The 14,198-nt window shown below is 41.7% G+C and overlaps 1 protein-coding gene across 2 annotated transcripts in view; it reads right to left on the bottom strand.

Moving 5' to 3' along the window:
* The window catches only part of SOAT1 (sterol O-acyltransferase 1), an 84,059-nt gene extending 73,079 nt beyond the window's left edge, over positions 1–10,980 (bottom strand). The window contains exons 1-2 of one of the 2 annotated variants that reach the window (XM_030302329.2): positions 10,766–10,980; positions 7,794–7,886 (exon numbers count right to left, since the gene is read on the bottom strand). The gene's annotated coding sequence lies outside the window, so the exon portion shown is untranslated. The remainder of the gene's footprint in view (positions 1–7,793; positions 7,887–10,765) is intronic. The other variant, XM_030302330.2, reaches the window with a different exon arrangement.
* Positions 10,981–14,198: the final 3,218 nt, after the last annotated feature.

Below are 14,198 nucleotides of genomic sequence, written 5' to 3'. Positions count from 1 at the left end.
TTATTTAAACAAAGCCCCATTTTTTTTTTTTTTTTTTTGGAGAGAGAGAGAAAGAGCGCGCGCGCGCGGGAGGGGCAGAGAGCAAGGGAGACACAATCTGAAGCAGGCTCCAGGCTCTGAGCTGTCAGCACAGGGCCTGACCCGGGGCTCGAACCCACAAACCACAAGATCATGACCTAGGCCAAAATCAAGAGATGGTTGCTAAACCAGCTGAGCCAGCCAGGTGCCCCACAAAAACCCCATCTGTAAAGAACAATTTAGTTGAACAAGGCAGATGCATATGAAAAATTAAGAATTAAATAACAGAAGGTAAGTACACAGACGCCACAAAGTAGGGTACACTTAACATCAAGGGGCGCCTGGGTGGCTTAGTAGGTTAGGCGTCTGATTATTGATTTCAGCTCAGGTCACGATCTCATGATTCATGAGACTGAGCCCTGCATCAGGCTCTGTGCTGAACAGCGTGTAGTCTGTTTAGGACACTCTCTCTCTCTCTCTCTCTCTCTCAGTCCCTCCCCTGCTCTTTCTCAAAAATAAATAAACATAAAAAAAAAGTCAAGTCAATGGTAAAAACAATACCTGAAATTCAGAGACAGAAGAGATCATTAAGAGATGAAAGTTTTCATAGAAAAGGTATTTGAACGGAGTCCTAAAGGATGAGAACAGAGCACTCTATGGATGGGAAAGGATTAAAACAAGGTCCTTATAAGATGTGTTAGAGATCATAAATTGATCAGACTACTTTACTAGAGGACAGGAAACAAGCTCTTGTTGAGTATCTAAAAGTTCAAGGACACTGCTGGGTGCTTTAAGTTTTTTCATCCAATCTTCATAGCTCTGCAAAAAAGATATTATTAATCGCAGTTCACATAAGAAAAAATAAGGCTCAGAGTAGTACTGTCAACGCCGTCTGTGCATACACCAGAAACATATCTATAGTAGAACGAGTTGAGTTTATTAAGAATGTGCACGAAGGGAAACTGTGGGGAATCTCAGAATACCAGAAATGACTTAAGATTTGGGACTTGGCTAGATGATTTTTGGAAAAGTCCAAAGAGGTAGGGGTTGACTCTGGCTTGGGTGCAGTCAGAAAGCAGAACAATGTTATGATCAGTAGATCAACAAATCTTCTCCACAGAGAGGCTAAAGCTATAACCAGTAGAGCAGCAACAATCATTCACATTAGCCTGGAGAGGGGGGTGGTAGAAATTTTATGACTTGGACGATGTTCACATTTTGTCTAGGTTAAGACATGATTATAGCATGTTGTTTCTGTCTTGATCCACCACGATCACAGAGTAGCCTTGTCTGATGCTGACATTCAGTGAAATTGTTTGTGGTCGACAGAAGGACACCAAGAAGACCCAGATGGTAAATGCCAGGCTTGCCCACAACATCACGGCCTCGTTGACAGTATCAGCACAGCTCTGGGATGCCAAGGCTTTCCTTCTCTTCCCAGTAACTTGCCCAGGACCACACAGGGCCAGATTTTAACCTGGGTCAGATCCAAACCACAAACATCATTAACTATCTGCATGGTTTTTTTAAGTCGGTAACAGAGAAATGTGATGAGGGAAAAGACTAGAAAGGAGAGCTAAACTATAAAGGCCTAAGAAACGAGCACTTATTTTTCAGTTAGGCAGTGGTAAGCCCATTCTAAACACTGAAAAATATGATCAAAGTCAAATTTTAGGCAGATCAACACAGTACAAGGTTAACTCCAAAGCAGTATTTTACTGTGTTTTCCTTAATGTGAAGCAAAAAGAAAAACAAAGTACTTATTTTTAAAGCTTTATATTTTTAAATTCTAATATTACGGCCTTTCTAAACTTTTATGTTACAATGTCCTTTCCCGTACAAAATGCAGTACATGGAGAGTTTGATTGTTTTCTTAAATATCACTGCTCAGCAACGTAAAAATCTGGCTAATCTAGATCAATTTCCTTCTAATTTTTTCAGAAATCAAATAAATGAAACAAAATTATGGAACAGCAGATGAATACATGAAGTAGAAATTTTAGGAGACCCATAAGAGCCAATTCAGAGGAACCTAGGAAAGAGGTCAGGGCAACTGATGAATTTAATTAAAAGTGCTTTGTGTTAACAGTGACAGAGGAAGCCAGAGGGCATCCAACTCTCCAACAGAGAGATCAGAGAAGAACTGACCACTGGGGGATGCCCTCAGATTGAGACATCAGGAAGTAGAAAAGAAATCAGTGGGCATTTGGGTGGCTCAGTCAGTTAAGCATCCGACTCTTGGCTTCAGTTCAGGTCATCTCATGGTTTCGTGGGTTTGAGCCCCATATCTGTGATGACAGTGCAGAGTCTGCTCGGGATTCTCCCTCTTTCTCTGCCCTCCCCTGCTCATGCTGTCTCTGTCTCTCTCAAAATAAATAAATAACCTTACAAAAGGGGGGGGGGACAGGGAGAAAAGAAATCAGGGAGGAAAACAACATAGATAGAAAGATCCAAGGGGCACCTGGGTGGCTCAGTCAGTTAAGGGTCTAATTCTTGGTTTCAGCTCAGGTCATGATCTCATGGTTCGTGAGTTTGAGTCCCACATCAGGTTCTGTACTGACAGTGCGGTGCCTGTTTGGGATTCTCTCTCCCTCTCTCTCTGCCCCTCCTTCACTTGCTCTCTCTTAAAATAAATAAACTTAAAAAAAATTAAAGAAAATAAACACCTTTATGTATCCTACTCAGCAAGATCTATGACAATTGTTCTTAATCAAGACTAGGGAGGGGTGCCCTAGATTTCTAGGGTATGCAAAAACTTCAATTATTTCAATAACTGAAATAAATAATTACACATTTTATTACATAAAGCAAGCTGTACAGGATGGCTAAAACAATGCTACTGTGCTTTTGGCCGAGACTATCAATTCACTGAGAAATCAATTCTCAAGCTGATTAAAAGCACTAAATAAGAGGTGAAAAAAATACTAAAACAAGTTGACAAATGCTGCTTAAAAAGCCAAAACAAAAAACAAAAAAACTTAAGCCTGGATACCTTACAGAATAATGAAAACATTACTAAAAGAGTTCTTGGTAAGGAGACCAGGGGCCAACAACCATTAGGTTGTTCTTCCGGGTTACTAGAGAAGAAAGCTTTACTTCAAAAGCGAAAGCACAGGTACGAAGTCTGTACAATTATTCTGCGACAATTTAAATCTTATTAAAATATTAATACTTATTAAAGTATTAAAATAAATACTTATTTTAGAAGTGAGCCCAAGAAGAAAAGTGTTTACATAACAAAATCTTTGTATCCTAATCCACACGAACTTCTTTGGCCTTGATTTCCCCTACTTGGCAGAAGTGAGAACTACGAAGGCACAGGATTTGACATCTGTACCCCAAGAAGTAGTTTACACGCCTGCTCCGTCATATCACGGTATCCTCGCTAAATCCTCCAACCTCTCTGGAACCTGTTTCTTCATCTAGAAAATGAAGATAAATACTACTGCACAGAGCGATAACAAAAGAAGATAATACACACTAAAGTGCCATCATTATTCACAACCACGTTTGAAAAATCAACTAAGTAATCTGATACGCACATATCTACCTCCTGTATGCTAAATGGCAGTCAAACATTAAGCCACATCATCCCTCAAATTCTAGTGTTTGCTTTTATGATGTACCGGATGAGGGTAAACAAAGGGCCATATTTATCTACCTTCTCAAATGCAGCTCAAGTACCGTGTGGCTTCTAAGAAAACATTAACAAATTGTATTACTGTCATACATACAGATGTTAGGAAAGATAAATCACTTAAAATGGCTCACCTCAACGTTGATCAAATCCTCAGATCATGTAAATCATAAGATTATGAGGGGATATCTGAATCTCACTCACTCCCCCATCTCTCCCCACCGCTAATTTTTCCACACTTCTTTAACTTCAACATCCACGTACACAGATCCATCCAATACCCTGGGCCGCCAGCTCCCTGACTTCCTCCCGTCTCCAACAAGCTGTTCTCGTGTTCCAGTCATACCTTCCCCTTGACCTCACTGTTAACCAACAACTGTACCATGTCCATAATTCTGATTTCCAGCAGGTGAACTACTGATGTTCCCTCCAATGCCATTCTTCTCACGGCCTTACCTATCTCAGTTAATGGTTAATGGTCTTCCCCATTTTAGTCTTTGCCCAGATTTTAAACAAAGCCGAGGAGCCACCCTCAATTCTTTACTTTCCCTTACCCAATCCAGCAGCACGTCCATTTTAGGCCGCCCTCAAAATAAATGCCCAACTCCGATGTCTTCTCACCACATCCTCCACCTCTACCAGAGTCAAAGTCACTGTCTCATCTCACTGTAGCCTCCTAACTGGTCTTTCTCCATTTTCTCCTTTCTGGTCTATTTTTTTTTTTAACATAGTACCCAGATTAATCCTTTTAAGGTTAAGTCAGAGCAAGTCACTCCCCTGATCAAAACCCTTCAAACACTGAATTTTGTTCCAACTCCTCACCATTGTCTAATAACTCTTCCATGTTCTGCCACTCACTCCCTGCCCCTCCCCTGCACCCTCAACTTCCCACAACCCTTTCACTTGCTCTGCTCTAGTGACTCTGGCCTTCTGCTGTTCCCGGAATAAGCCACAGCATTCCTACTCACAGGCCTTTGCTATTTCCTTTGCCTGGACTATCTCCCTCAAACACAAGGCTTTCTCCTTCACTTCATTTAAGTTCTCTGCTCAAACATCCCCTCCCTGGGGTCTCCCCTGTCTACCTTAACTAAACGCTCTTGCACCGTATTACTCTCTTATCCCTTACCTTCCTTTACTTTCCTTCAGAGCACTTACTGCCCAACACATTATAGTGTTTATTGTCTATCAACCCACAAGACGACAATCCCCATGAAAAGAATTTTGTCTTGTTCACTATTTTATCCAAGTATCTAGAACCATGCCTGGCACATACACTGCACTTAATACACATTTTTTAAGTGAATAAAGTGTTACCAAGTATTTTCACATGTGTTTAGGAAATGAAATAACTGGTGCACCTGGCTGGATTAGTCAGTAGAGCACGTGACTCTTAATGTCAGGGTCGTGAGTTTAAGCCCCACACTGGGCATGGAGCCTACTTAAAAAAAACAAAAAGGGGCGCCTGGGTGGCTCAGTCGGTTGAGCGTCCGACTTTAGCTCAGGTCACAATCTCGCGGTCCGTGAGTTCGAGCCCCGCGTCGGGCTCTGGGCTGATGGCTCAGAGCCCGGAGCCTGCTTCCGATTCTGTGTCTCCCTCTCTCTCTGCCCCTCCCCCGTTCATGCTGTGTCTCTCTCTGTCTCGAAAATAGATAAACGTTAAAAAAAAAAAAAAAGTGCTGAATAAATAAATACTACTTAAAAAAATAAAGAGGAAATGAAGGAACTGAAACAAACGTCCACTTCCTATGTCCTGAAGTGATCATTAAACAAACAGCAAGAAAGCTGAAATGGTGTTCACTTTTATCTCTAACTTTACCTATTAACACCAAAAGATAAATATAAAAGTTAATGAGGGCATTTACCTAGCTTGGGATTTAAATTATATATTTATATATAAATATACATAAAAATGGGGCACCTGGGTGGCTCAGTCGGTTAAGCATCCGACTTCCGGCTCGGGTCATGATCTCACAGTTTGTGGGTTCGAGCCCCACATCGGGATCTGTGCTGACAGCTCAGAGCCTGGAGCCTGCTTTGGATTCTGTGTCCCTCTCTCTTTCCGCCCCACCCCTGCTTGTGCTCTGTCTCTCTCTTTCAAAAACGAATAAACATTTTTTAAAAAAATTTTTAATTAAATAAATAAAAATAAACATACATAAAAATGATCTGTTCTAGAGCTCAGGATTCTTCATCAGCAACTGCTATTCAGGACCCAATTCTACACTCAGGTTGTCTAAGAAACAATTTGCCGACAAATGCCATGCCCTTTGCTCCACTGGAAAATCTCTTAAACTTGAGATTATCCTCCTGAAGTGATTCAAATAATTAGAAAAATATTATTAATAATGGTTAGTAAGTTTCCTTTAGTGGGTAGTTACTATCTGCTATGCTCTCTGATAAGACTTTTTGTACATTACCTCCTTTAATCCTAACAATAACCCTAGGAAATAGGTAATCCTGGCGGCATCCTCAACCAGAAAAGGGCAGTGACTGCCGGAAGCATAACTATAGATGACAGTAAAGAAAAAAAAAAAAAAACTTTTAAAAGTTTTTAAGGAATCAACATTAAAAATGAGAGCAAGAACAGGTCTTTCAGTGTAGGATCAAACAGGTTAGGTTTCTAATAAGTCCCATAAATCATCACTGTGTCAAAGCAGACCTTCAAGTTCATGCTCTAATGACCCTGGTGCACCTTAAAAAGGCTATGTTAGTTTAAACACAGAAGGCAAGAAGAAAGCTTTTTAATTTGCATTGAAAAAAATGTGTTAAAAAAGATAGAAAAAGGAAAAAAATGTGTTTCTGACACTTGAAAGTATACACCAACTATGTGAAAATTCATGTAAAGTATCTCTTTCTACAGTGATGGTAGATAAATGTGTTATAATAATACAGAGGTCTACCCCATTACCCTGTGTATGTACACACACACACACACGCACGAGAAGGTATAACAAACCATTTAGGGAAGTCAAACAAATCCTCACAGAGGAAATGATATTAAAGCCAGAGTTGAAAGAAAAAACAGAAGTTCCAATGTATCAAAACAGGATGGGAAGAAGAGAGCATTCTACGATAAGCATGGACAAGTAGAGACCTTGGTGACAGATTCACTATTTCAAGTATTTTATTGAGGTCTACTGCAGTACCAAGCCCTGGGATACAAAGATGACTCTAACAGCCTGTGCCCTCAAGGACTAAAAATCTAGCGATTTTTAAATTATAACATAATTATAACATAATTATAACACCCAGTGATATTATAGAACAGTAGTAGCTGAGATGCACAGAGTATTAAGGAAATACAGGCCTGGAGCCCAACAGGACTTAGGGGCCATCAGGAAAGGTCTCCTGAAAAAAGTAAAATCTAGGTTAAATCTTAAAGGAAGAGAAGGAATAATGCTGGAGCATGAAAGGACAAGAACAAAAGGTCAAGGGCCCTTAGGGCTGATTAGAAAGAGTTTCCAACTTACAAAAACAAGGAGCTGCAGGGGTTTTTAAACAACAGGGTGGGGAGGCTGGCAGGCTCAGCGAGCGAAGCAGGTCACTCTTGACCTCGGGATTGTGAGTTCAAGCCCCTGGTTGCATGCAGAGACTACTTTTTCAAAAACATTTAAAATATATACATAAAAAAGAAACAGGAAGGTGACTTCATATTTGTCTTTCAGTAAGATAATTCAGACACCAATGTAGAAGATGAGAGACTGGCAGAGAGAACAGTTAGTACACACACACACACAAAAAGATAAAGGCCTGAAATCAGGCTCAAACGGCAGGTGATGATTAAATGAACAAATGATTTCAAGAAACTAGAGATAAGGGAGATAAATCTACAAACATTAAGCTGAGGCATTGATGATATCCAGGTGGCTACATCCAGAAGGCATCCAGAAATGTAGATCCAGAGATTTGTAATTTGGCTAAGGTTATGGGTGTACCATTGAGATACGTGACTACAGAAGAGAAAGGAGAGGGTAAGTTCAGCATGATGTGCCTGTGGGTCAGCCCAGTGACAATGAAAAGCAGGCGGGTGAACATACAGGTCGAGACTGGAGGCAGAGATCTGGATTCATCGGTGGCAGCAGCTATGGCCAAAGCACAGGAAGGAAATCACCCAGGGAGAGACCATAAATCAAGGTACCTGGGAGGAGACACCTAGCAGGCTCAGTCAGAAGAGCGTGCAACTCTTGATCTCCAGGTCGTGGGTTCAAGCTCCACGCTGGGTGCAGAGATTCTTAAAAAAAAAAAAAAAAAAAAAAAAAAAAAAATTAGTAATAAACTTAAAAAAAAAAATTACCCAGGAAACATCAAAGCTAACATTTACCTAACACTTACTATGGTTCCTTTAATCCTCACAACAATCTATGCAGTAGATACTATTATCCCATTTTACAGGTGATTAAGCCATTTTCCCGGTGATTAAGCCATTTTCCCAATATTATAAGGTACCTAAAGAACAGTGAAAAGGCCTAGGAGAGATTAGAGAACCAGAAGCAAGTAATATTAGAAACCCAGTTAGAAGATTCAAGAAGTAATCTGATCAATATCATGGAAAATTCAAGTAAGACCCAAAAAAAAGAAAAAAAAAAAAAGAAGAAGGAAATAAAAAAAAAAAAGGAGGGTTGGACACAGGAAATTTCACAATTTGGGGACATTAATAGCTACAATTTACTTGTATGGTTCATTTCAAGGACAAAGAAATCTATTGGGTTGGGCTGCAAAATGAGTTGAGGAAGTAAAGGCAGTGATCACAAGACTAGTCTCTCAAGAGGTCTAGCCATAAAGGAACCAGGAACTAATGTTTACTAAGCCAGTAACATTTAGTGCTGGGTAGCAGGGCAGGTGCGATGAACCTCATCTCATCTCATTGAACACTTGCATTTTAAAAGATACAAAAGATTCAGAAACCCTATGAAACTTGTTCAAAGTCACACCACCAGTAAGTGTCAATGGAAACATTTACACTAAGGTGACAAAGAGCTGACCAGATAGCTATTTCAAAATACCACACAGAGACTAGACACTATTTCTTAAGAATCCAATCTGTGCATTGATTTCATAATGTTCAGTGTCATCATATCTAATTTGCCTTAAGAAAGGAAAACAGAAAAAAATTGATTTAAGAAACAAACGAACCATGTTGGAAAGAATGTCAACTTTAGCCTGCCTGCAGTGTTCCTATTATAAAGCTTTCAGGGGCACCTGGGTGGCTCAGTGGGTTAGGTGTCTGACTCTTGATTTCTCCTCAGGTCATGATCTCATGGTTCCTGAGGTCGAACCCCTGCATCCAGCTCTGCACTGACAGTACAGAGCCTGCTTGGGATTCTCTCTCCCTCTCTGTCTGTCCCTCCCATGCTCACTCTTTGTCCCTCTTAAAATAAATAAACATTATTTTTTTTTAATAAATAAGGCTTTCAAAAGAACCTATAAATCTATAACACAAATAGAACGTGACCAACTTTGCTATGTCACTCTCACATTCAGTGGAGGAAAAGAGAACAATTGCAGATAAATTTACGATTCAAAACGTAAAGTTTCTCCCCCTTCCCTCCAAGCAAAGGTTTACCCAAGTACAACCTTACAACACTTCTATAGCAAAGAACTACATCATTAAGCCGGTTGGCTACACTAAGGAACCCACATAAATTCTCATTCACACTTGTATGGTCAATATAATCATTTATCCTATGTTGATAAATTTCAGAAGAAAAAAAAGTTGTTAACTGGCCTTTATTAAAAAAACTTTTCCTATTTCCTTCCCTAAGGAAACAAGCACTTTTATGTAGTTAACATTTCCCATTGAAAACTTCCTTCCTCTGTTCTCCAGCTCATTTGTTCTTTCATTGTGCCACAGGTGCTAGACCAGACTCTGATAATTCAGACATAAACAAGATACACTAGCCCAGGCTTCATGAAATGTACATGCTAGCAGAGGAAACAATTAAAGTATCTAAGTAACAAACATATTACAATTGATGATTAACTGCTAAGGAAAACAGAGTAGTATGACAGCTTGATAGAGATAGGTTTTCTGAAATGACACTTGAGAAATGTGTTGGATTTGGGGAAAGGAGAGAATGGCACATTAGAGGTGAAGAAAACCCCTATAAGACTAGAAGACAGTAAAGAGAAAGAGGCTTTCTTGGAACAAAAATAAAACTCATGTGGCTGGAGCCTAGAGAACCAGGAGGGAAGTGGCCAAAAAGAAATGGAGATGGATGGAAAGAACAGCAGCAGTATTTTGGTCTTTATCCTAAGAGAATGTGAAAGGTTTGAGAGTTCCAATCACGTGATGCACTGGGACAGGTGCATTTTTAAAGAATTACTCTTGAATACATCAGAGCTCCTAACAAATGCCACTCTTCAAGCCTAGACAACACACAAATTTCCCTAACAAGTCATTCATGGATATTACACACATAAGGGGGTGGGGGTGGATTCAAGCTGAATTCTATGTCAAAGGGAGGTTCTCTGAAAAAATAGTTTAAACGATGGCAGCGACCTAGAAAGTGACCAATGAACTTAATCTATACATAAATATGAAAAATAGCATTTTTACTTGTTTCTCGGTTACAAATGACTTCTAAATATAACCGAATGGCTGTTAACATTTCAGTGACAGAAAATTACACCTTAATATTTGAAAATAAAATACGAGCTTGATGAAAGGCTTTGGTGCCCAGATTTCGAATCTTGAAGTGCCCGCCTTCTACTTTTATCCTAAATCAATGAAAAGCTAACTTCCTGAGCTCATTTTTGGTTTCGCTTCTTACAGAATAAAATGTCTTCTAATTCATAACTTTCTTTACTACCAGCTCGAGGGATGCCACGGGATCTGGGAGGCACGCAACAAACCTCCGAGGTTCAAAGGGCTGCCAGCCACGCGGGCGCCCACCGTAACTTTCGCGCCCTCCCCACCCTCCCAAACTCGCCAGGACTCGCGGAGGCTCCCCCCTCCCTCGGCTCCGGGCCGCCTTCTCCGTCCTCTGGCCCAGGGCAAGGCCAGGCCCGTCCGGCCGAGGTGCAGCCGCCACCTCTTTCCCCTTCCTCTCCGGCTGACGCGGGTGGACCCGGGCGGGAAGTGAGGAGGGGATGGGGAAGCATCTGCATTACCTGGGGCCGGAGCCCGACAGCGGGCGAGAACGCCAAAGCCGGGAAGCCCTCGCAGCGAGGCTGGCGGGAAGGTGGGCTACGGGCAGCTCTCCCGGGGTCCAAGACCCGCAGCGCAATCAGCCCCGCCGCAAGCGAAGATAAAGCTCCCCACTCCCCGGCCCCTCCGCCCCCAGCCTAGCGGCCCGCTACGCAGCGTCACGCGCACGGCCCGCGCCGGCTCGGGAGCTCATTGGCGGCACGGGCCGCCGTCAGGCTCCTCCCACCGCCCACGGCCGCCCCGCCCCTTCCCGGGCCCCCGGGCGCCCACCTGGCCCGGGCTCGTCCGAAAGCAGCTAAGCGCGAGCCGCTCGTGTACCCGCTACGACAGCTTGCTTTGCGTTTTGCTCCAGCGAACCGAGATAACTTCCTACAACTCCGAAACGGCACCTGGCGTGGTAGCTCGAGACCGGGGAGTCTAGTTGCCGCCTCCAGAGACTCGCAGAAGCCGCCTCTAGAACTGTGGATCTTTGCAGTTTGAGTCGACCCTCTCTCTAGGAGCAAATTAGAAGCACTAGCCAGAAGCGTTTATCATGGGATACTTTAATGCTTTGTAAACTATACTAGATAAGGAGACAATGAGATATGTGAAATGATGGGACAATTAAGAAATTTAAAAGGGAACTTCAGGGGCACCTGGATGGCTTAGTTAAGCGTCAGACTTCGGATCAGGTCATGATCTCACGGTTGGTGGGTTTGTGACAGAGGCACCTGGGTGGCTTAGTCAGTTAAGCGTCAGACCAGATCAGGTTATGATCTCACGGTTGGTGGGTGCGTGGGTTCGAGCTCCGTGTTGGGCTCTGTGCTAACAGCTCAGAGCCTGGAACCTGCTTTGGATTCTGTGTCTCCCTCTCTTTACCCCTTCCCCGCTCACAGTGTCTCTCTCGGAAACAAACATTAAAAAAAATTTTTTTAGGGGCGCCTGGGTGGCGCAGTCGGTTAAGCGTCCGACTTCAGCCAGGTCACGATCTCGCGGTCCGTGAGTTCGAGCCCCGCGTCAGGCTCTGGGCTGATGGCTCGGAGCCTGGAGCCTGCTTCCGATTCTGTGTCTCCCTCTCTCTCTGCCCCTCCCCGTTCATGCTCTGTCTCTCTCTGTCCCAAAAATAAATAAAAACGTTGAAAAAAAAAATTTAAAAAAAAAATTTTTTTTAAAGGGAACTGCATAATCAAAAGAAAGCTAATGGTGCAGAGAGATTTAGGACGTAGATTAGATGCAAAGGTTAATCAGACTGTTTTGCAAAGGCAAAGGAATTTAGAGTAAAGGTAGGTGACAAGGGAATACTGAGAGCATTAGACACCAGGGCCACGCTCAGAGCCTGCAAACCAATAGGAGCCAACCCAGCCTGCCTAATGACTTTGACCCACTCCAAACAAGTTGAGAGGGCCACCCATGACCCTGTCAAGCTACTCTGATCAAATGGATAGGGCTTCCTGGAAGTGACAACTCTGTGAACGTTTAAACCAAGAGGACTTGTACAAGTCGCCCTTGCCACCAATGCAGGGCTTGTGCTAACTGTGAGATCATGACCTGACCCGAAGTCTGACACTTAACAAACTGAGCCACCAGGCACCCCAATAAATGATCATCTTAATGATAATTATTTCTAATAATTAATGGTTTTGTTCAAATAATAGCAAGATAAATGTTACAGAATAAATACATAATGGTATATGAATTATGTGTGTTTTAATTTTACCCTTATCCAAACATCATTAGATCACCAGTCAAAAATCTAGACAAATGGAATGTTTAAATTGTCATTTTTTATTGTTTATTTATTATTGAGAGAGAGAGAGAGGAGAGTGTGTGTGTGTGTGTGTGTGTGTGTGTGAGAGAGAGAGAGAGAGAGAGAGAGAGAGAGAGAGAGAGAGCAGGGGAAGGGCAGAGAGACAGAGAGAGAGAGAGAGACAATTTGAAGCAAGCTCCAGGCTCTGAGCCGTCAGCGCAGAGACCGACACAAGGCTCAAACTCACAAACTGCAAGATCATGACCTGAGCCAAAGTGGGACGCTTACCTGACTGAGCCACCTAGGCGCCCCTTAAATTTTCATTTTTGACCTTTCACTTCATTATAAAAACAATAGCATTGCTGGTATTTTCCCATTTGATTCTTATAAATGTTTATTTATCGAAGTAGGAGGATATGTTTTATTTGATAGTCTGTGTAAATTTGATTCATAACTTTTATTTAAAGATTTAATTTTTAAGTAATCTCTACACCCATCATGGGGCTCTAACTCACAACCTTGAGATCAAGAATCACATACTTCACAGACTAAGCCAGTCAGGTGCCCCTGATTTATAACTTTTAAAGGATTAAACTTAAGGCATGTGGGCTTTAATTTGTTCTTTGGTCCTCAACCCCACAAATGTTACCAGTGATCCTATACAGCATATGTCTTCTGCCTTGTTTACAGTATATAGATAACTGTAAACCACCTTCTCCAGCTTCCCACATATACCGCACACACGCACAAATACACACATAAAATTCTGTATTGCTTCTGAAGAACAGAGATGGTCTTACTGATTCTTGATTCCCCTATGTAGTATCCATCACAGTGATTGTAGGCACCAATAAATAGGTTTGGAATTTAACTGAATCACATGTATAGGAAGTAGGAGGTATACTTCAAGAGGTTTTCTTTAGATATGGTACATTTAAGAAATCCAAAAGCAGGGATAGTTATGAAGAGTCAAGTCTTTTGTCCTCAGGACATGTAAAACATAAGCAATAGAGAACAAGTTTACTCAGTCTTCATCACTAATATGCATCCTTTGGCAAAGTGAATAACTTCTATAGGTGAAAGTTTCACTGACTCGGAGTTGGGCTGGCCAGTGAGTGGTAATGAGACTTATGCCTTCTTGGTATGTTACTTAGAAAGAGGGGCAGGAAAACGTTAAACCTCATGCTCAGGGATAAAATCAACTCTCTAAAACTAGATAAGATCCTCTATGTAATATTCTAACTGTCCAGCTTTTATTTTCACTGGGAATCTAACTTTATAGAAATTATCAGTCAAAATTCAAGTAATAACTGTGGTGATTTTAGCCACCCACTAGGAATTTGACTCAGATTTCCTAATAGGTTCTTGGGGCTGAATTAATTTTCAATAATAAAAATAATATGAAACAACAACAAATTTCACTGATCAGCTATCAGTCCATGCTGTTACAGGATCAATATGAAACAATGGACGCAGGTCTTTAAATTTCATGTCAGAAGGCAGACTTGCACAAACAGAGGATTATCTCCCTTCTGCGGGAACAGAGAATGTAAATTAACATTGTGCTGGGTCTGGGCAAGAACAAATTGGCTTGTCATCTCCTCCATCTTACCAAGTCAATTTTTGGACTTGAAAGGTTTATATTGGAGATAATGGCAGGAGCAAAAGCA

Source organism: Lynx canadensis, chromosome F1, assembly GCF_007474595.2.
Source record: "Lynx canadensis isolate LIC74 chromosome F1, mLynCan4.pri.v2, whole genome shotgun sequence".
NCBI lineage: Eukaryota > Metazoa > Chordata > Mammalia > Carnivora > Felidae > Lynx > Lynx canadensis.
This window is presented reverse-complemented; position numbering and strand designations above follow the sequence as displayed.